Below are 22,931 nucleotides of genomic sequence, written 5' to 3'. Positions count from 1 at the left end.
CGATTCCAGTGTCTGAGCACCCTAACAGGAAAGAATTTCCTCCTTGTATCCAATTTAAACTTGCCCTGTTTAAGTTTTAACCCATTACCCCTTGTCCTGTCACTACAGTCCCTGACAAAGAGTCCCTCCCCAGCATCCCTATAGGCCCCCTTCAGGTACTGGAAGGCTGCTCTTAGGTCTCCACGCAGCCATCTCTTCTCCAGGCTGAAAAGCCCCAACTTCCTCAGCCTGTCTTCATACGGGATGAGGGACCCCCCGCAGATGTGCGAGAATGCGGTGGCTGTGGGGAACTGGATGCTGAGCATCCGTGGCCAGGCGCCCTGGTGCGCATCCATGCCTCCGATGATGCGCGACATCCCGTAAGGATCAGCCATGGGACGGGTACCGCAGGTCCCTCTTGAAGCAGAAGCCCAACACTTGATGCTAAGGGATGAAGGGCGAGCATCGTCCCGCCCCACTGGGTGCTGCAGGGAAAAGGGACCCTACGCAGTGTCCCAGAGATGAGCATCATCCTCCCTCCTAGGGTGCTGCAGGACTAAGGACCCTACCGGGTGCCCCATAGCTGTGCTGTGCCACCGCATGGGCTGATGGCAAGCAAGTGGGGCTCCTCAAATCCCACCTCCCCATTGGTGTGACCGTGGCTGGGAGCAGCAGCATCTCCCTATGGAATACCAGGAACCTTGGAGTCTGGAGCCACTCACCCACAGCTGTCCCAGGAGCCTTGCACCAGCCAGGCCGAGGCCAGCAGGATGATGACACGGAGCAAAGCCATCGCTGCCACCACCGCTAAGAGTGACACCAAGGAGGTGACACCAAGGAGCTGCAGCACCACTGCACCCAAAGCGCAACTGCCCCGGGGATACAGGTGCTGGATGCAGGTCCCTTGGAGCTGGGGCTGATGTCATAGAGAGGCAGGTTCCATGGGGGGAGCTCCATGGGGAGGGGGGTGGCTCAGGGGTGTCGATGGGGGCTTCCATGGGGAGATGGGGGGGTTCTGATGCGCTTGGGGTGCTCTGAATCCCTATGGGATGCTCTGGAGCTCTGTATGATGCTGTGGTTGTGGGATGCTCTGAATCTCTGTGGGGTGCTCTGCTTTGTGGGATGCTCTGGAGCCCTGTGGGATGCTCTGAATCCCTCTGGCATGCTCTGCTTGTGGGATGCTCTGAATCCTTGTGGGATTCTGTCCTTGTGGGATGCTCTGAATGCCTCTGGCATGCTCTGCTTCCTTGTGGGATGCTCTGAATCCTTATGGGATGCTCTGACTGTGGGATGCTGTGAATCCCTCTGGGATGCTCTGGATCTCTATGGGATGCTCTGAACCCCTATGGGATGCTCTGCTCATGGGATGCTCTGAATCCCTATGGGATACTCTGCCTGTGGAATGCTCTGAATCCTTATGGGATGCTCTGCATGTGGGATGCTCTGAATCCCTATGGGATGCTCTGCTTGTGGGATGCTGTGAATCCCTGTGGGATGCCCTGCTTGAGGGATGCTCTGAACAGCTATGGGGATTTAAGGTCCCTTCCACCCCACACCACGCTCTCTGACTGTAAAGTACGATCTGCATTTGGCTGCAGAAGAGCTCTCAGCACTGAGTCAGGCCCAGGAGCAGGTGCAGACATTTGTGGGGAACATCCTGTCTCTGCTGCTGGCCTCTCCAGAGGCCACTGGAGACCGCTGAGGGCAGGTCAGGCCTGGAGAACAGCCAGGATCAAGGGCAGCACCGCCACCTCTACTGAAGGAAGCCCAAGGGCTGAGGCTCTGCAGTCTCTCCTTTGCCCTGCACCACCCTTGGCTTTCAGCCCCACAGCAGAGCCCTTCTGCAGCCGCTTCTCAGCTCTTGTTCGCTGGCAGCTTCCAAAGGCCCTTGTGCCTCTGCCGGAGCCGGAGCAATGGCCCAGCCCGTGCTGCGGTGTGTGGGGCGCTCTGATGGCACCAGCAAGGAAGTGCAGGGCTCGGCAGCGCTGGCAGGAGCAGAGCTGTGGGGCCTGACCCTGCTCCCGAGGCAGATGTGGGTGAGCTCCAGCACTTGGGGTTTTTGGGCAGGAACCTTGGGCAGTTAACCCCTAACAGTTACCTCTAACCGGAGGTAACCCTAACCTTAACCCTAACCCTAAACCTAACCCTCAGCCTGGGATTAAACCAGCCCCTAGGTTTAATTCCGATTAGGGTTAATGCTAACGCTAAGCTTAACCCTAACCCTGGGGTTAACTCCACCCCTAGGGGTAACTCTGGTGAAGGTTAACCCTAAACCTAACCCTAATCCTATCCCTAAACCTAATCCTAACTGTAACCCTAACCCGAACCCTAAGGCTCAACCTGGTGTTAACTCCACCCCTGGAGTTAACTCCGGTTACGGTTAACCCTAACCCTAACCCTATCCCTAACCCTAACACGTAACCCTAAACCTAACCCTATCCCTAAACCTAACACGTACCCCTAAATCTAACCTGTACCTAACCCTGACCCTGACCCTAACCCTAAACCTAACCCTAATTCGGAACCTAACCCTAACCGTGATCCTAAGCCGTATAATATTCCTGGACCACGACCTGCCGTATTCAACACTTGTGGGTCTCGGCATTGGCCCAAGCCACGTCCATGATTCTGACCATCATGAAGCAATCCGTGGTGAAGCTGGGAGGGAGTGGAAGAGCAGGGATTGGAGCCATAGGACAAGGGCTGATGGGTTCCGAGAGGGAATTGCAGGCTGGAGATAAGGAAGGGATTCCCTAAGAGGGTGCTGGGGCACTGGGATGGCATGGATGGAGAAGGTTTGGATGCTCCATCCCTGGCAGTGCTGCAGGCCAGCTTGGAGCAAGCTGCTCTATGGAAGGCATCCCTGCCCATGGCAAGGGGTTGGAAGTGGATGATCTCAAGCTCCTTTCCAAGCCACCCCACTCCATGATCCATAACCATTGCATTCCATTCCATTCCATTCCATTCCATTTTAATCTCTTCTAATCCATTCTATGGAGAAGAGGGATGGGAAGGAGCCACATTGCGGCTGCTTCCCAAAGGAAAGCAGCGTGCCTTAGGCTCAAGGGCGGTCAAGCTGGAAGCAGCCTTCTCCTGAGCGCTCTTCCCAGTGCATCCAGGATGGGGAAGGGGACGGGATGGGAGCTGCTCCTTGCCTATTCCCTATGGCTGGAATCCCTTCTCCCCCTTACTTTTGCGCGACGAAGCAGTGAGCGGCTGTGAGGACCCATTGAGGGGTGATCATAGAATCACAGAATCATAGAATAGTTAGGGTTGGAAAGGACCTTAAGATCATCTAGTTCCAACCCCCCTGCCATGGACAGGGACACCTCTCACTAAACCATCCCACGCAAGGCTTCATCCAACCTGGCCTTGAGCACTGCCAGGGATGGAGCACTCACAACCTCCCTGGGCAACCGATTCCAGTGTCTCAGCACCCTAACAGGAAAGAATTTCCTCCTTGTATCCAATTTAAACTTGCCCTGTTTAAGTTTTAACCCATTACCCCTTGTCCTGTCACTACAGTCCCTGACAAAGAGTCCCTCCCCAGCATCCCTATAGGCCCCCTTCAGGTACTGGAAGGCTGCTCTTAGGTCTCCACGCAGCCATCTCTTCTCCAGGCTGAAAAGCCCCAACTTCCTCAGCCTGTCTTCATACGGGATGAGGGACCCCCCGCAGATGTGCGAGAATGCGGTGGCTGTGGGGAACTGGATGCTGAGCATCCGTGGCCAGGCGCCCTGGTGCGCATCCATGCCTCCGACGATGCGCGACATCCCGTAAGAATCAGCCATGGGACGGGTACCGCAGGTCCCTCTTGAAGCAGAAGCCCAACACTTGATGCTAAGGGATGAAGGGCGAGCATCGTCCCGCCCCACTGGGTGCTGCAGGGAAAAGGGACCCTACGCAGTGTCCCAGAGATGAGCATCATCCTCCCTCCTAGGGTGCTGCAGGACTAAGGACCCTACCGGGTGCCCCATAGCTGTGCTGTGCCACCGCATGGGCTGATGGCAAGCAAGTGGGGCTCCTCAAATCCCACCTCCCCATTGGTGTGACCGTGGCTGGGAGCAGCAGCATCTCCCTATGGAATACCAGGAACCTTGGAGTCTGGAGCCACTCACCCACAGCTGTCCCAGGAGCCTTGCACCAGCCAGGCCGAGGCCAGCAGGATGATGACACGGAGCAAAGCCATCGCTGCCACCACCGCTAAGAGTGACACCAAGGAGGTGACACCAAGGAGCTGCAGCACCACTGCACCCAAAGCGCAACTGCCCCGGGGATACAGGTGCTGGATGCAGGTCCCTTGGAGCTGGGGCTGATGTCATAGAGAGGCAGGTTCCATGGGGGGAGCTCCATGGGGAGGGGGGTGGCTCAGGGGTGTCGATGGGGGCTTCCATGGGGAGATGGGGGGGTTCTGATGCGCTTGGGGTGCTCTGAATCCCTATGGGGTGCTCTGGAGCTCTGTATGATGCTGTGGTTGTGGGATGCTCTGAATCTCTGTGGGGTGCTCTGCTTTGTGGGATGCTCTGGAGCCCTGTGGGATGCTCTGAATCCCTCTGGCATGCTCTGCTTGTGGGATGCTCTGAATCCTTGTGGGATTCTGTCCTTGTGGGATGCTCTGAATGCCTCTGGCATGCTCTGCTTCCTTGTGGGATGCTCTGAATCCTTATGGGATGCTCTGACTGTGGGATGCTGTGAATCCCTCTGGGATGCTCTGGATCTCTATGGGATGCTCTGAACCCCTATGGGATGCTCTGCTCATGGGATGCTCTGAATCCCTATGGGATACTCTGCCTGTGGAATGCTCTGAATCCTTATGGGATGCTCTGCATGTGGGATGCTCTGAATCCCTATGGGATGCTCTGCTTGTGGGATGCTGTGAATCCCTGTGGGATGCCCTGCTTGAGGGATGCTCTGAACAGCTATGGGGATTTAAGGTCCCTTCCACCCCACACCACGCTCTCTGACTGTAAAGTACGATCTGCATTTGGCTGCAGAAGAGCTCTCAGCACTGAGTCAGGCCCAGGAGCAGGTGCAGACATTTGTGGAGAACATCCTGTCTCTGCTGCTGGCCTCTCCAGAGGCCACTGGAGACCGCTGAGGGCAGGTCAGGCCTGGAGAACAGCCAGGATCAAGGGCAGCACCGCCACCTCTACTGAAGGAAGCCCAAGGGCTGAGGCTCTGCAGTCTCTCCTTTGCCCTGCACCACCCTTGGCTTTCAGCCCCACAGCAGAGCCCTTCTGCAGCCGCTTCTCAGCTCTTGTTCGCTGGCAGCTTCCAAAGGCCCTTGTGCCTCTGCCGGAGCCGGAGCAATGGCCCAGCCCGTGCTGCGGTGTGTGGGGCGCTCTGATGGCACCATCAAGGAAGTGCAGGGCTCGGCAGCGCTGGCAGGAGCAGAGCTGTGGGGCCTGACCCTGCTCCCGAGGCAGATGTGGGTGAGCTCCAGCACTTGGGGTTTTTGGGCAGGAACCTTGGGCAGTTAACCCCTAACAGTTACCTCTAACCGGAGGTAACCCTAACCTTAACCCTAACCCTAAACCTAACCCTCAGCCTGGGATTAAACCAGCCCCTAGGTTTAATTCCGATTAGGGTTAATGCTAACGCTAAGCTTAACCCTAACCCTGGGGTTAACTCCACCCCTAGGGGTAACTCTGGTGAAGGTTAACCCTAAACCTAACCCTAATCCTATCCCTAAACCTAATCCTAACTGTAACCCTAACCCGAACCCTAAGGCTCAACCTGGTGTTAACTCCACCCCTGGAGTTAACTCCGGTTACGGTTAACCCTAACCCTAACCCTATCCCTAACCCTAACACGTAACCCTAAACCTAACCCTATCCCTAAACCTAACACGTACCCCTAAATCTAACCTGTACCTAACCCTGACCCTGACCCTAACCCTAAACCTAACCCTAATTCGGAACCTAACCCTAACCGTGATCCTAAGCCGTATAATATTCCTGGACCACGACCTGCCGTATTCAACACTTGTGGGTCTCGGCATTGGCCCAAGCCACGTCCATGATTCTGACCATCATGAAGCAATCCGTGGTGAAGCTGGGAGGGAGTGGAAGAGCAGGGATTGGAGCCATAGGACAAGGGCTGATGGGTTCCGAGAGGGAATTGCAGGCTGGAGATAAGGAAGGGATTCCCTAAGAGGGTGCTGGGGCACTGGGATGGCATGGATGGAGAAGGTTTGGATGCTCCATCCCTGGCAGTGCTGCAGGCCAGCTTGGAGCAAGCTGCTCTATGGAAGGCATCCCTGCCCATGGCAAGGGGTTGGAAGTGGATGATCTCAAGCTCCTTTCCAAGCCACCCCACTCCATGATCCATAACCATTGCATTCCATTCCATTCCATTCCATTCCATTTTAATCTCTTCTAATCCATTCTATGGAGAAGAGGGATGGGAAGGAGCCACATTGCGGCTGCTTCCCAAAGGAAAGCAGCGTGCCTTAGGCTCAAGGGCGGTCAAGCTGGAAGCAGCCTTCTCCTGAGCGCTCTTCCCAGTGCATCCAGGATGGGGAAGGGGACGGGATGGGAGCTGCTCCTTGCCTATTCCCTATGGCTGGAATCCCTTCTCCCCCTTACTTTTGCGCGACGAAGCAGTGAGCGGCTGTGAGGACCCATTGAGGGGTGATCATAGAATCACAGAATCATAGAATAGTTAGGGTTGGAAAGGACCTTAAGATCATCTAGTTCCAACCCCCCTGCCATGGACAGGGACACCTCTCACTAAACCATCCCACGCAAGGCTTCATCCAACCTGGCCTTGAGCACTGCCAGGGATGGAGCACTCACAACCTCCCTGGGCAACCGATTCCAGTGTCTGAGCACCCTAACAGGAAAGAATTTCCTCCTTGTATCCAATTTAAACTTGCCCTGTTTAAGTTTTAACCCATTACCCCTTGTCCTGTCACTACAGTCCCTGACAAAGAGTCCCTCCCCAGCATCCCTATAGGCCCCCTTCAGGTACTGGAAGGCTGCTCTTAGGTCTCCACGCAGCCATCTCTTCTCCAGGCTGAAAAGCCCCAACTTCCTCAGCCTGTCTTCATACGGGATGAGGGACCCCCCACAGATGTGCGAGAATGCGGTGGCTGTGGGGAACTGGATGCTGAGCATCCGTGGCCAGGCGCCCTGGTGCGCATCCATGCCTCCGACGATGCGCGACATCCCGTAAGAATCAGCCATGGGACGGGTACCGCAGGTCCCTCTTGAAGCAGAAGCCCAACACTTGATGCTAAGGGATGAAGGGCGAGCATCGTCCCGCCCCACTGGGTGCTGCAGGGAAAAGGGACCCTACGCAGTGTCCCAGAGATGAGCATCATCCTCCCTCCTAGGGTGCTGCAGGACTAAGGACCCTACCGGGTGCCCCATAGCTGTGCTGTGCCACCGCATGGGCTGATGGCAAGCAAGTGGGGCTCCTCAAATCCCACCTCCCCATTGGTGTGACCGAGGCTGGGAGCAGCAGCATCTCCCTATGGAATACCAGGAACCTTGGAGTCTGGAGCCACTCACCCACAGCTGTCCCAGGAGCCTTGCACCAGCCAGGCCGAGGCCAGCAGGATGATGACACGGAGCAAAGCCATCGCTGCCACCACCGCTAAGAGTGACACCAAGGAGGTGACACCAAGGAGCTGCAGCACCACTGCACCCAAAGCGCAACTGCCCCGGGGATACAGGTGCTGGATGCAGGTCCCTTGGAGCTGGGGCTGATGTCATAGAGAGGCAGGTTCCATGGGGGGAGCTCCATGGGGAGGGGGGTGGCTCAGGGGTGTCGATGGGGGCTTCCATGGGGAGATGGGGGGGTTCTGATGCGCTTGGGGTGCTCTGAATCCCTATGGGATGCTCTGGAGCTCTGTATGATGCTGTGGTTGTGGGATGCTCTGAATCTCTGTGGGGTGCTCTGCTTTGTGGGATGCTCTGGAGCCCTGTGGGATGCTCTGAATCCCTCTGGCATGCTCTGCTTGTGGGATGCTCTGAATCCTTGTGGGATTCTGTCCTTGTGGGATGCTCTGAATGCCTCTGGCATGCTCTGCTTCCTTGTGGGATGCTCTGAATCCTTATGGGATGCTCTGACTGTGGGATGCTGTGAATCCCTCTGGGATGCTCTGGATCTCTATGGGATGCTCTGAACCCCTATGGGATGCTCTGCTCATGGGATGCTCTGAATCCCTATGGGATACTCTGCCTGTGGAATGCTCTGAATCCTTATGGGATGCTCTGCATGTGGGATGCTCTGAATCCCTATGGGATGCTCTGCTTGTGGGATGCTGTGAATCCCTGTGGGATGCCCTGCTTGAGGGATGCTCTGAACAGCTATGGGGATTTAAGGTCCCTTCCACCCCACACCACGCTCTCTGACTGTAAAGTACGATCTGCATTTGGCTGCAGAAGAGCTCTCAGCACTGAGTCAGGCCCAGGAGCAGGTGCAGACATTTGTGGGGAACATCCTGTCTCTGCTGCTGGCCTCTCCAGAGGCCACTGGAGACCGCTGAGGGCAGGTCAGGCCTGGAGAACAGCCAGGATCAAGGGCAGCACCGCCACCTCTACTGAAGGAAGCCCAAGGGCTGAGGCTCTGCAGTCTCTCCTTTGCCCTGCACCACCCTTGGCTTTCAGCCCCACAGCAGAGCCCTTCTGCAGCCGCTTCTCAGCTCTTGTTCGCTGGCAGCTTCCAAAGGCCCTTGTGCCTCTGCCAGAGCCGGAGCAATGGCCCAGCCCGTGCTGCGGTGTGTGGGGCGCTCTGATGGCACCATCAAGGAAGTGCAGGGCTCGGCAGCGCTGGCAGGAGCAGAGCTGTGGGGCCTGACCCTGCTCCCGAGGCAGATGTGGGTGAGCTCCAGCACTTGGGGTTTTTGGGCAGGAACCTTGGGCAGTTAACCCCTAACAGTTACCTCTAACTGGACGTAAACCTAACCTTAACCCTAACCCTAAACCTAACCCTCAGCCTGGGATTAAACCAGCCCCTAGGTTTAATTCCGATTAGGGTTAATGCTAACGCTAAGCTTAACCCTAACCCTGGGGTTAACTCCACCCCTAGGGGTAACTCTGGTGAAGGTTAACCCTAAACCTAACCCTAATCCTATCCCTAAACCTAATCTTAACTGTAACCCTAACCCGAACCCTAAGGCTCAACCTGGTGTTAACTCCACCCCTGGAGTTAACTCCGGTTACGGTTAACCCTAACCCTAACCCTATCCCTAACCCTAACACGTAACCCTAAACCTAACCCTATCCCTAAACCTAACACGTACCCCTAAATCTAACCTGTACCTAACCCTGACCCTGACCCTAACCCTAAACCTAACCCTAATTCGGAACCTAACCCTAACCGTGATCCTAAGCCGTATAATATTCCTGGACCACGACCTGCCGTATTCAACACTTGTGGGTCTCGGCATTGGCCCAAGCCACGTCCATGATTCTGACCATCATGAAGCAATCCGTGGTGAAGCTGGGAGGGAGTGGAAGAGCAGGGATTGGAGCCATAGGACAAGGGCTGATGGGTTCCGAGAGGGAATTGCAGGCTGGAGATAAGGAAGGGATTCCCTAAGAGGGTGCTGGGGCACTGGGATGGCATGGATGGAGAAGGTTTGGATGCTCCATCCCTGGCAGTGCTGCAGGCCAGCTTGGAGCAAGCTGCTCTATGGAAGGCATCCCTGCCCATGGCAAGGGGTTGGAAGTGGATGATCTCAAGCTCCTTTCCAAGCCACCCCACTCCATGATCCATAACCATTGCATTCCATTCCATTCCATTCCATTTTAATCTCTTCTAATCCATTCTATGGAGAAGAGGGATGGGAAGGAGCCACATTGCGGCTGCTTCCCAAAGGAAAGCAGCGTGCCTTAGGCTCAAGGGCGGTCAAGCTGGAAGCAGCCTTCTCCTGAGCGCTCTTCCCAGTGCATCCAGGATGGGGAAGGGGACGGGATGGGAGCTGCTCCTTGCCTATTCCCTATGGCTGGAATCCCTTCTCCCCCTTACTTTTGCGCGACGAAGCAGTGAGCGGCTGTGAGGACCCATTGAGGGGTGATCATAGAATCACAGAATCATAGAATAGTTAGGGTTGGAAAGGACCTTAAGATCATCTAGTTCCAACCCCCCTGCCATGGACAGGGACACCTCTCACTAAACCATCCCACGCAAGGCTTCATCCAACCTGGCCTTGAGCACTGCCAGGGATGGAGCACTCACAACCTCCCTGGGCAACCGATTCCAGTGTCTCAGCACCCTAACAGGAAAGAATTTCCTCCTTGTATCCAATTTAAACTTGCCCTGTTTAAGTTTTAACCCATTACCCCTTGTCCTGTCACTACAGTCCCTGACAAAGAGTCCCTCCCCAGCATCCCTATAGGCCCCCTTCAGGTACTGGAAGGCTGCTCTTAGGTCTCCACGCAGCCATCTCTTCTCCAGGCTGAAAAGCCCCAACTTCCTCAGCCTGTCTTCATACGGGATGAGGGACCCCCCGCAGATGTGCGAGAATGCGGTGGCTGTGGGGAACTGGATGCTGAGCATCCGTGGCCAGGCGCCCTGGTGCGCATCCATGCCTCCGACGATGCGCGACATCCCGTAAGAATCAGCCATGGGACGGGTACCGCAGGTCCCTCTTGAAGCAGAAGCCCAACACTTGATGCTAAGGGATGAAGGGCGAGCATCGTCCCGCCCCACTGGGTGCTGCAGGGAAAAGGGACCCTATGCAGTGTCCCAGAGATGAGCATCATCCTCCCTCCTAGGGTGCTGCAGGACTAAGGACCCTACCGGGTGCCCCATAGCTGTGCTGTGCCACCGCATGGGCTGATGGCAAGCAAGTGGGGCTCCTCAAATCCCACCTCCCCATTGGTGTGACCGTGGCTGGGAGCAGCAGCATCTCCCTATGGAATACCAGGAACCTTGGAGTCTGGAGCCACTCACCCACAGCTGTCCCAGGAGCCTTGCACCAGCCAGGCCGAGGCCAGCAGGATGATGACACGGAGCAAAGCCATCGCTGCCACCACCGCTAAGAGTGACACCAAGGAGGTGACACCAAGGAGCTGCAGCACCACTGCACCCAAAGCGCAACTGCCCCGGGGATACAGGTGCTGGATGCAGGTCCCTTGGAGCTGGGGCTGATGTCATAGAGAGGCAGGTTCCATGGGGGGAGCTCCATGGGGAGGGGGGTGGCTCAGGGGTGTCGATGGGGGCTTCCATGGGGAGATGGGGGGGTTCTGATGCGCTTGGGGTGCTCTGAATCCCTATGGGATGCTCTGGAGCTCTGTATGATGCTGTGGTTGTGGGATGCTCTGAATCTCTGTGGGGTGCTCTGCTTTGTGGGATGCTCTGGAGCCCTGTGGGATGCTCTGAATCCCTCTGGCATGCTCTGCTTGTGGGATGCTCTGAATCCTTGTGGGATTCTGTCCTTGTGGGATGCTCTGAATGCCTCTGGCATGCTCTGCTTCCTTGTGGGATGCTCTGAATCCTTATGGGATGCTCTGACTGTGGGATGCTGTGAATCCCTCTGGGATGCTCTGGATCTCTATGGGATGCTCTGAACCCCTATGGGATGCTCTGCTCATGGGATGCTCTGAATCCCTATGGGATACTCTGCCTGTGGAATGCTCTGAATCCTTATGGGATGCTCTGCATGTGGGATGCTCTGAATCCCTATGGGATGCTCTGCTTGTGGGATGCTGTGAATCCCTGTGGGATGCCCTGCTTGAGGGATGCTCTGAACAGCTATGGGGATTTAAGGTCCCTTCCACCCCACACCACGCTCTCTGACTGTAAAGTACGATCTGCATTTGGCTGCAGAAGAGCTCTCAGCACTGAGTCAGGCCCAGGAGCAGGTGCAGACATTTGTGGGGAACATCCTGTCTCTGCTGCTGGCCTCTCCAGAGGCCACTGGAGACCGCTGAGGGCAGGTCAGGCCTGGAGAACAGCCAGGATCAAGGGCAGCACCGCCACCTCTACTGAAGGAAGCCCAAGGGCTGAGGCTCTGCAGTCTCTCCTTTGCCCTGCACCACCCTTGGCTTTCAGCCCCACAGCAGAGCCCTTCTGCAGCCGCTTCTCAGCTCTTGTTCGCTGGCAGCTTCCAAAGGCCCTTGTGCCTCTGCCGGAGCCGGAGCAATGGCCCAGCCTGTGCTGCGGTGTGTGGGGCGCTCTGATGGCACCAGCAAGGAAGTGCAGGGCTCGGCAGCGCTGGCAGGAGCAGAGCTGTGGGGCCTGACCCTGCTCCCGAGGCAGATGTGGGTGAGCTCCAGCACTTGGGGTTTTTGGGCAGGAACCTTGGGCAGTTAACCCCTAACAGTTACCTCTAACCGGAGGTAACCCTAACCTTAACCCTAACCCTAAACCTAACCCTCAGCCTGGGATTAAACCAGCCCCTAGGTTTAATTCCGATTAGGGTTAATGCTAACGCTAAGCTTAACCCTAACCCTGGGGTTAACTCCACCCCTAGGGGTAACTCTGGTGAAGGTTAACCCTAAACCTAACCCTAATCCTATCCCTAAACCTAATCCTAACTGTAACCCTAACCCGAACCCTAAGGCTCAACCTGGTGTTAACTCCACCCCTGGAGTTAACTCCGGTTACGGTTAACCCTAACCCTAACCCTATCCCTAACCCTAACACGTAACCCTAAACCTAACCCTATCCCTAAACCTAACACGTACCCCTAAATCTAACCTGTACCTAACCCTGACCCTGACCCTAACCCTAAACCTAACCCTAATTCGGAACCTAACCCTAACCGTGATCCTAAGCCGTATAATATTCCTGGACCACGACCTGCCGTATTCAACACTTGTGGGTCTCGGCATTGGCCCAAGCCACGTCCATGATTCTGACCATCATGAAGCAATCCGTGGTGAAGCTGGGAGGGAGTGGAAGAGCAGGGATTGGAGCCATAGGACAAGGGCTGATGGGTTCCGAGAGGGAATTGCAGGCTGGAGATAAGGAAGGGATTCCCTAAGAGGGTGCTGGGGCACTGGGATGGCATGGATGGAGAAGGTTTGGATGCTCCATCCCTGGCAGTGCTGCAGGCCAGCTTGGAGCAAGCTGCTCTATGGAAGGCATCCCTGCCCATGGCAAGGGGTTGGAAGTGGACGATCTCAAGCTCCTTTCCAAGCCACCCCACTCCATGATCCATAACCATTGCATTCCATTCCATTCCATTCCATTTTAATCTCTTCTAATCCATTCTATGGAGAAGAGGGATGGGAAGGAGCCACATTGCGGCTGCTTCCCAAAGGAAAGCAGCGTGCCTTAGGCTCAAGGGCGGTCAAGCTGGAAGCAGCCTTCTCCTGAGCGCTCTTCCCAGTGCATCCAGGATGGGGAAGGGGACGGGATGGGAGCTGCTCCTTGCCTATTCCCTATGGCTGGAATCCCTTCTCCCCCTTACTTTTGCGCGACGAAGCAGTGAGCGGCTGTGAGGACCCATTGAGGGGTGATCATAGAATCACAGAATCATAGAATAGTTAGGGTTGGAAAGGACCTTAAGATCATCTAGTTCCAACCCCCCTGCCATGGACAGGGACACCTCTCACTAAACCATCCCACGCAAGGCTTCATCCAACCTGGCCTTGAGCACTGCCAGGGATGGAGCACTCACAACCTCCCTGGGCAACCGATTCCAGTGTCTCAGCACCCTAACAGGAAAGAATTTCCTCCTTGTATCCAATTTAAACTTGCCCTGTTTAAGTTTTAACCCATTACCCCTTGTCCTGTCACTACAGTCCCTGACAAAGAGTCCCTCCCCAGCATCCCTATAGGCCCCCTTCAGGTACTGGAAGGCTGCTCTTAGGTCTCCACGCAGCCATCTCTTCTCCAGGCTGAAAAGCCCCAACTTCCTCAGCCTGTCTTCATACGGGATGAGGGACCCCCCGCAGATGTGCGAGAATGCGGTGGCTGTGGGGAACTGGATGCTGAGCATCCGTGGCCAGGCGCCCTGGTGCGCATCCATGCCTCCGACGATGCGCGACATCCCGTAAGAATCAGCCATGGGACGGGTACCGCAGGTCCCTCTTGAAGCAGAAGCCCAACACTTGATGCTAAGGGATGAAGGGCGAGCATCGTCCCGCCCCACTGGGTGCTGCAGGGAAAAGGGACCCTACGCAGTGTCCCAGAGATGAGCATCATCCTCCCTCCTAGGGTGCTGCAGGACTAAGGACCCTACCGGGTGCCCCATAGCTGTGCTGTGCCACCGCATGGGCTGATGGCAAGCAAGTGGGGCTCCTCAAATCCCACCTCCCCATTGGTGTGACCGTGGCTGGGAGCAGCAGCATCTCCCTATGGAATACCAGGAACCTTGGAGTCTGGAGCCACTCACCCACAGCTGTCCCAGGAGCCTTGCACCAGCCAGGCCGAGGCCAGCAGGATGATGACACGGAGCAAAGCCATCGCTGCCACCACCGCTAAGAGTGACACCAAGGAGGTGACACCAAGGAGCTGCAGCACCACTGCACCCAAAGCGCAACTGCCCCGGGGATACAGGTGCTGGATGCAGGTCCCTTGGAGCTGGGGCTGATGTCATAGAGAGGCAGGTTCCATGGGGGGAGCTCCATGGGGAGGGGGGTGGCTCAGGGGTGTCGATGGGGGCTTCCATGGGGAGATGGGGGGGTTCTGATGCGCTTGGGGTGCTCTGAATCCCTATGGGATGCTCTGGAGCTCTGTATGATGCTGTGGTTGTGGGATGCTCTGAATCTCTGTGGGGTGCTCTGCTTTGTGGGATGCTCTGGAGCCCTGTGGGATGCTCTGAATCCCTCTGGCATGCTCTGCTTGTGGGATGCTCTGAATCCTTGTGGGATTCTGTCCTTGTGGGATGCTCTGAATGCCTCTGGCATGCTCTGCTTCCTTGTGGGATGCTCTGAATCCTTATGGGATGCTCTGACTGTGGGATGCTGTGAATCCCTCTGGGATGCTCTGGATCTCTATGGGATGCTCTGAACCCCTATGGGATGCTCTGCTCATGGGATGCTCTGAATCCCTATGGGATACTCTGCCTGTGGAATGCTCTGAATCCTTATGGGATGCTCTGCATGTGGGATGCTCTGAATCCCTATGGGATGCTCTGCTTGTGGGATGCTGTGAATCCCTGTGGGATGCCCTGCTTGAGGGATGCTCTGAACAGCTATGGGGATTTAAGGTCCCTTCCACCCCACACCACGCTCTCTGACTGTAAAGTACGATCTGCATTTGGCTGCAGAAGAGCTCTCAGCACTGAGTCAGGCCCAGGAGCAGGTGCAGACATTTGTGGAGAACATCCTGTCTCTGCTGCTGGCCTCTCCAGAGGCCACTGGAGACCGCTGAGGGCAGGTCAGGCCTGGAGAACAGCCAGGATCAAGGGCAGCACCGCCACCTCTACTGAAGGAAGCCCAAGGGCTGAGGCTCTGCAGTCTCTCCTTTGCCCTGCACCACCCTTGGCTTTCAGCCCCACAGCAGAGCCCTTCTGCAGCCGCTTCTCAGCTCTTGTTCGCTGGCAGCTTCCAAAGGCCCTTGTGCCTCTGCCGGAGCCGGAGCAATGGCCCAGCCCGTGCTGCGGTGTGTGGGGCGCTCTGATGGCACCATCAAGGAAGTGCAGGGCTCGGCAGCGCTGGCAGGAGCAGAGCTGTGGGGCCTGACCCTGCTCCCGAGGCAGATGTGGGTGAGCTCCAGCACTTGGGGTTTTTGGGCAGGAACCTTGGGCAGTTAACCCCTAACAGTTACCTCTAACTGGACGTAACCCTAACCTTAACCCTAACCCTAAACCTAACCCTCAGCCTGGGATTAAACCAGCCCCTAGGTTTAATTCCGATTAGGGTTAATGCTAACGCTAAGCTTAACCCTAACCCTGGGGTTAACTCCACCCCTAGGGGTAACTCTGGTGAAGGTTAACCCTAAACCTAACCCTAATCCTATCCCTAAACCTAATCCTAACTGTAACCCTAACCCGAACCCTAAGGCTCAACCTGGTGTTAACTCCACCCCTGGAGTTAACTCCGGTTACGGTTAACCCTAACCCTAACCCTATCCCTAACCCTAACACGTAACCCTAAACCTAACCCTATCCCTAAACCTAACACGTACCCCTAAATCTAACCTGTACCTAACCCTGACCCTGACCCTAACCCTAAACCTAACCCTAATTCGGAACCTAACCCTAACCGTGATCCTAAGCCGTATAATATTCCTGGACCACGACCTGCCGTATTCAACACTTGTGGGTCTCGGCATTGGCCCAAGCCACGTCCATGATTCTGACCATCATGAAGCAATCCGTGGTGAAGCTGGGAGGGAGTGGAAGAGCAGGGATTGGAGCCATAGGACAAGGGCTGATGGGTTCCGAGAGGGAATTGCAGGCTGGAGATAAGGAAGGGATTCCCTAAGAGGGTGCTGGGGCACTGGGATGGCATGGATGGAGAAGGTTTGGATGCTCCATCCCTGGCAGTGCTGCAGGCCAGCTTGGAGCAAGCTGCTCTATGGAAGGCATCCCTGCCCATGGCAAGGGGTTGGAAGTGGATGATCTCAAGCTCCTTTCCAAGCCACCCCACTCCATGATCCATAACCATTGCATTCCATTCCATTCCATTCCATTCCATTTTAATCTCTTCTAATCCATTCTATGGAGAAGAGGGATGGGAAGGAGCCACATTGCGGCTGCTTCCCAAAGGAAAGCAGCGTGCCTTAGGCTCAAGGGCGGTCAAGCTGGAAGCAGCCTTCTCCTGAGCGCTCTTCCCAGTGCATCCAGGATGGGGAAGGGGACGGGATGGGAGCTGCTCCTTGCCTATTCCCTATGGCTGGAATCCCTTCTCCCCCTTACTTTTGCGCGACGAAGCAGTGAGCGGCTGTGAGGACCCATTGAGGGGTGATCATAGAATCACAGAATCATAGAATAGTTAGGGTTGGAAAGGACCTTAAGATCATCTAGTTCCAACCCCCCTGCCATGGACAGGGACACCTCTCACTAAACCATCCCACGCAAGGCTTCATCCAACCTGGCCTTGAGCACTGCCAGGGATGGAGCACTCACAACCTCCCTGGGCAACCGATTCCAGTGTCTGAGCACCCTAACAGGAAAGAATTTCCTCCTTGTATCCAATTTAAACTTGCCCTGTTTAAGTTTTAACCCATTACCCCTTGTCCTGTCACTACAGTCCCTGACAAAGAGTCCCTCCCCAGCATCCCTATAGGCCCCCTTCAGGTACTGGAAGGCTGCTCTTAGGTCTCCACGCAGCCATCTCTTCTCCAGGCTGAAAAGCCCCAACTTCCTCAGCCTGTCTTCATACGGGATGAGGGACCCCCCGCAGATGTGCGAGAATGCGGTGGCTGTGGGGAACTGGATGCTGAGCATCCGTGGCCAGGCGCCCTGGTGCGCATCCATGCCTCCGACGATGCGCGACATCCCGTAAGAATCAGCCATGGGACGGGTACCGCAGGTCCCTCTTGAAGCAGAAGCCCAACACTTGATGCTAAGGGATGAAGGGCGAGCATCGTCCCGCCCCACTGGGTGCTGCAGGGAAAAGGGACCCTACGCAGTGTCCCAGAGATGAGCATCATCCTCCCTCCTAGGGTGCTGCAGGACTAAGGACCCTACCGGGTGCCCCATAGCTGTGCTGTGCCACCGCATGGGCTGATGGCAAGCAAGTGGGGCTCCTCAAATCCCACCTCCCCATTGGTGTGACCGAGGCTGGGAGCAGCAGCATCTCCCTATGGAATACCAGGAACCTTGGAGTCTGGAGCCACTCACCCACAGCTGTCCCAGGAGCCTTGCACCAGCCAGGCCGAGGCCAGCAGGATGATGACACGGAGCAAAGCCATCGCTGCCACCACCGCTAAGAGTGACACCAAGGAGGTGACACCAAGGAGGTGACACCAAGGAGCTGCAGCACCACTGCACCCAAAGCGCAACTGCCCCGGGGATACAGGTGCTGGATGCAGGTCCCTTGGAGCTGGGGCTGATGTCATAGAGAGGCAGGTTCCATGGGGGGAGCTCCATGGGGAGGGGGGTGGCTCAGGGGTGTCGATGGGGGCTTCCATGGGGAGATGGGGGGGTTCTGATGCGCTTGGGGTGCTCTGAATCCCTATGGGATGCTCTGGAGCTCTGTATGATGCTGTGGTTGTGGGATGATCTGAATCTCTGTGGGGTGCTCTGCATTGTGGGATGCTCTGGAGCCCTGTGGGATGCTCTGAATGCCTCTGGCATGCTCTGCTTCCTTGTGGGATGCTCTGAATCCTTATGGGATGCTCTGACTGTGGGATGCTGTGAATCCCTCTGGGATGCTCTGGATCTCTATGGGATGCTCTGAACCCCTATGGGATGCTCTGCTCATGGGATGCTCTGAATCCCTATGGGATACTCTGCCTGTGGAATGCTCTGAATCCTTATGGGATGCTCTGCATGTGGGATGCTCTGAATCCCTATGGGATGCTCTGCTTGTGGGATGCTGTGAATCCCTGTGGGATGCCCTGCTTGAGGGATGCTCTGAACAGCTATGGGGATTTAAGGTCCCTTCCACCCCACACCACGCTCTCTGACTGTAAAGTCCGATCTGCATTTGGCTGCAGAAGAGCTCTCAGCACTGAGTCAGGCCCAGGAGCAGGTGCAGACATTTGTGGAGAACATCCTGTCTCTGCTGCTGGCCTCTCCAGAGGCCACTGGAGACCGCTGAGGGCAGGTCAGGCCTGGAGAACAGCCAGGATCAAGGGCAGCACCGCCACCTCTACTGAAGGAAGCCCAAGGGCTGAGGCTCTGCAGTCTCTCCTTTGCCCTGCACCACCCTTGGCTTTCAGCCCCACAGCAGAGCCCTTCTGCAGCCGCTTCTCAGCTCTTGTTCGCTGGCAGCTTCCAAAGGCCCTTGTGCCTCTGCCGGAGCCGGAGCAATGGCCCAGCCCGTGCTGCGGTGTGTGGGGCGCTCTGATGGCACCATCAAGGAAGTGCAGGGCTCGGCAGCGCTGGCAGGAGCAGAGCTGTGGGGCCTGACCCTGCTCCCGAGGCAGATGTGGGTGAGCTCCAGCACTTGGGGTTTTTGGGCAGGAACCTTGGGCAGTTAACCCCTAACAGTTACCTCTAACCGGAGGTAACCCTAACCTTAACCCTAACCCTAAACCTAACCCTCAGCCTGGGATTAAACCAGCCCCTATGGTTAATTCCGATTAGGGTTAATGCTAACGCTAAGCTTAACCCTAACCCTGGGGTTAACTCCACCCCTAGGGGTAACTCTGGTGAAGGTTAACCCTAAACCTAACCCTAATCCTATCCCTAAACCTAATCCTAACTGTAACCCTAACCCGAACCCTAAGGCTCAACCTGGTGTTAACTCCACCCCTGGAGTTAACTCCGGTTACGGTTAACCCTAACCCTAACCCTATCCCTAACCCTAACACGTAACCCTAAACCTAACCCTATCCCTAAACCTAACACGTACCCCTAAATCTAACCTGTACCTAACCCTGACCCTGACCCTAACCCTAAACCTAACCCTAATTCGGAACCTAACCCTAACCGTGATCCTAAGCCGTATAATATTCCTGGACCACGACCTGCCGTATTCAACACTTGTGGGTCTCGGCATTGGCCCAAGCCACGTCCATGATTCTGACCATCATGAAGCAATCCGTGGTGAAGCTGGGAGGGAGTGGAAGAGCAGGGATTGGAGCCATAGGACAAGGGCTGATGGGTTCCGAGAGGGAATTGCAGGCTGGAGATAAGGAAGGGATTCCCTAAGAGGGTGCTGGGGCACTGGGATGGCATGGATGGAGAAGGTTTGGATGCTCCATCCCTGGCAGTGCTGCAGGCCAGCTTGGAGCAAGCTGCTCTATGGAAGGCATCCCTGCCCATGGCAAGGGGTTGGAAGTGGATGATCTCAAGCTCCTTTCCAAGCCACCCCACTCCATGATCCATAACCATTGCATTCCATTCCATTCCATTCCATTCCATTCCATTTTAATCTCTTCTAATCCATTCTATGGAGAAGAGGGATGGGAAGGAGCCACATTGCGGCTGCTTCCCAAAGGAAAGCAGCGTGCCTTAGGCTCAAGGGCGGTCAAGCTGGAAGCAGCCTTCTCCTGAGCGCTCTTCCCAGTGCATCCAGGATGGGGAAGGGGACGGGATGGGAGCTGCTCCTTGCCTATTCCCTATGGCTGGAATCCCTTCTCCCCCTTACTTTTGCGCGACGAAGCAGTGAGCGGCTGTGAGGACCCATTGAGGGGTGATCATAGAATCACAGAATCATAGAATAGTTAGGGTTGGAAAGGACCTTAAGATCATCTAGTTCCAACCCCCCTGCCATGGACAGGGACACCTCTCACTAAACCATCCCACGCAAGGCTTCATCCAACCTGGCCTTGAGCACTGCCAGGGATGGAGCACTCACAACCTCCCTGGGCAACCGATTCCAGTGTCTGAGCACCCTAACAGGAAAGAATTTCCTCCTTGTATCCAATTTAAACTTGCCCTGTTTAAGTTTTAACCCATTACCCCTTGTCCTGTCACTACAGTCCCTGACAAAGAGTCCCTCCCCAGCATCCCTATAGGCCCCCTTCAGGTACTGGAAGGCTGCTCTTAGGTCTCCACGCAGCCATCTCTTCTCCAGGCTGAAAAGCCCCAACTTCCTCAGCCTGTCTTCATACGGGATGAGGGACCCCCCGCAGATGTGCGAGAATGCGGTGGCTGTGGGGAACTGGATGCTGAGCATCCGTGGCCAGGCGCCCTGGTGCGCATCCATGCCTCCGACGATGCGCGACATCCCGTAAGAATCAGCCATGGGACGGGTACCGCAGGTCCCTCTTGAAGCAGAAGCCCAACACTTGATGCTAAGGGATGAAGGGCGAGCATCGTCCCGCCCCACTGGGTGCTGCAGGGAAAAGGGACCCTACGCAGTGTCCCAGAGATGAGCATCATCCTCCCTCCTAGGGTGCTGCAGGACTAAGGACCCTACCGGGTGCCCCATAGCTGTGCTGTGCCACCGCATGGGCTGATGGCAAGCAAGTGGGGCTCCTCAAATCCCACCTCCCCATTGGTGTGACCGAGGCTGGGAGCAGCAGCATCTCCCTATGGAATACCAGGAACCTTGGAGTCTGGAGCCACTCACCCACAGCTGTCCCAGGAGCCTTGCACCAGCCAGGCCGAGGCCAGCAGGATGATGACACGGAGCAAAGCCATCGCTGCCACCACCGCTAAGAGTGACACCAAGGAGGTGACACCAAGGAGGTGACACCAAGGAGCTGCAGCACCACTGCACCCAAAGCGCAACTGCCCCGGGGATACAGGTGCTGGATGCAGGTCCCTTGGAGCTGGGGCTGATGTCATAGAGAGGCAGGTTCCATGGGGGGAGCTCCATGGGGAGGGGGGTGGCTCAGGGGTGTCGATGGGGGCTTCCATGGGGAGATGGGGGGGTTCTGATGCGCTTGGGGTGCTCTGAATCCCTATGGGATGCTCTGGAGCTCTGTATGATGCTGTGGTTGTGGGATGATCTGAATCTCTGTGGGGTGCTCTGCATTGTGGGATGCTCTGGAGCCCTGTGGGATGCTCTGAATCCCTCTGGCATGCTCTGCTTCCTTGTGGGATGCTCTGAATCCTTATGGGATGCTCTGACTGTGGGATGCTGTGAATCCCTCTGGGATGCTCTGGATCTCTATGGGATGCTCTGAACCCCTATGGGATGCTCTGCTCATGGGATGCTCTGAATCCCTATGGGATACTCTGCCTGTGGAATGCTCTGAATCCTTATGGGATGCTCTGCATGTGGGATGCTCTGAATCCCTATGGGATGCTCTGCTTGTGGGATGCTGTGAATCCCTGTGGGATGCCCTGCTTGAGGGATGCTCTGAACAGCTATGGGGATTTAAGGTCCCTTCCACCCCACACCACGCTCTCTGACTGTAAAGTCCGATCTGCATTTGGCTGCAGAAGAGCTCTCAGCACTGAGTCAGGCCCAGGAGCAGGTGCAGACATTTGTGGAGAACATCCTGTCTCTGCTGCTGGCCTCTCCAGAGGCCACTGGAGACCGCTGAGGGCAGGTCAGGCCTGGAGAACAGCCAGGATCAAGGGCAGCACCGCCACCTCTACTGAAGGAAGCCCAAGGGCTGAGGCTCTGCAGTCTCTCCTTTGCCCTGCACCACCCTTGGCTTTCAGCCCCACAGCAGAGCCCTTCTGCAGCCGCTTCTCAGCTCTTGTTCGCTGGCAGCTTCCAAAGGCCCTTGTGCCTCTGCCGGAGCCGGAGCAATGGCCCAGCCCGTGCTGCGGTGTGTGGGGCGCTCTGATGGCACCATCAAGGAAGTGCAGGGCTCGGCAGCGCTGGCAGGAGCAGAGCTGTGGGGCCTGACCCTGCTCCCGAGGCAGATGTGGGTGAGCTCCAGCACTTGGGGTTTTTGGGCAGGAACCTTGGGCAGTTAACCCCTAACAGTTACCTCTAACCGGACGTAACCCTAACCTTAACCCTAACCCTAAACCTAACCCTCAGCCTGGGATTAAACCAGCCCCTAGGTTTAATTCCAATTAGGGTTAATGCTAACGCTAAGCTTAACCCTAACCCTGGGGTTAACTCCACCCCTAGGGGTAACTCTGGTGAAGGTTAACCCTAAACCTAACCCTAATCCTATCCCTAAACCTAATCCTAACTGTAACCCTAACCCGAACCCTAAGGCTCAACCTGGTGTTAACTCCACCCCTGGAGTTAACTCCGGTTACGGTTAACCCTAACCCTAACCCTATCCCTAACCCTAACACGTAACCCTAAACCTAACCCTATCCCTAAACCTAACACGTACCCCTAAATCTAACCTGTACCTAACCCTGACCCTGACCCTAACCCTAAACCTAACCCTAATTCGGAACCTAACCCTAACCGTGATCCTAAGCCGTATAATATTCCTGGACCACGACCTGCCGTATTCAACACTTGTGGGTCTCGGCATTGGCCCAAGCCACGTCCATGATTCTGACCATCATGAAGCAATCCGTGGTGAAGCTGGGAGGGAGTGGAAGAGCAGGGATTGGAGCCATAGGA

Source organism: Lathamus discolor, chromosome 23 (assembly GCF_037157495.1).
Source record: "Lathamus discolor isolate bLatDis1 chromosome 23, bLatDis1.hap1, whole genome shotgun sequence".
Lineage (NCBI taxonomy): Eukaryota > Metazoa > Chordata > Aves > Psittaciformes > Psittacidae > Lathamus > Lathamus discolor.
This window is presented reverse-complemented; position numbering follows the sequence as displayed.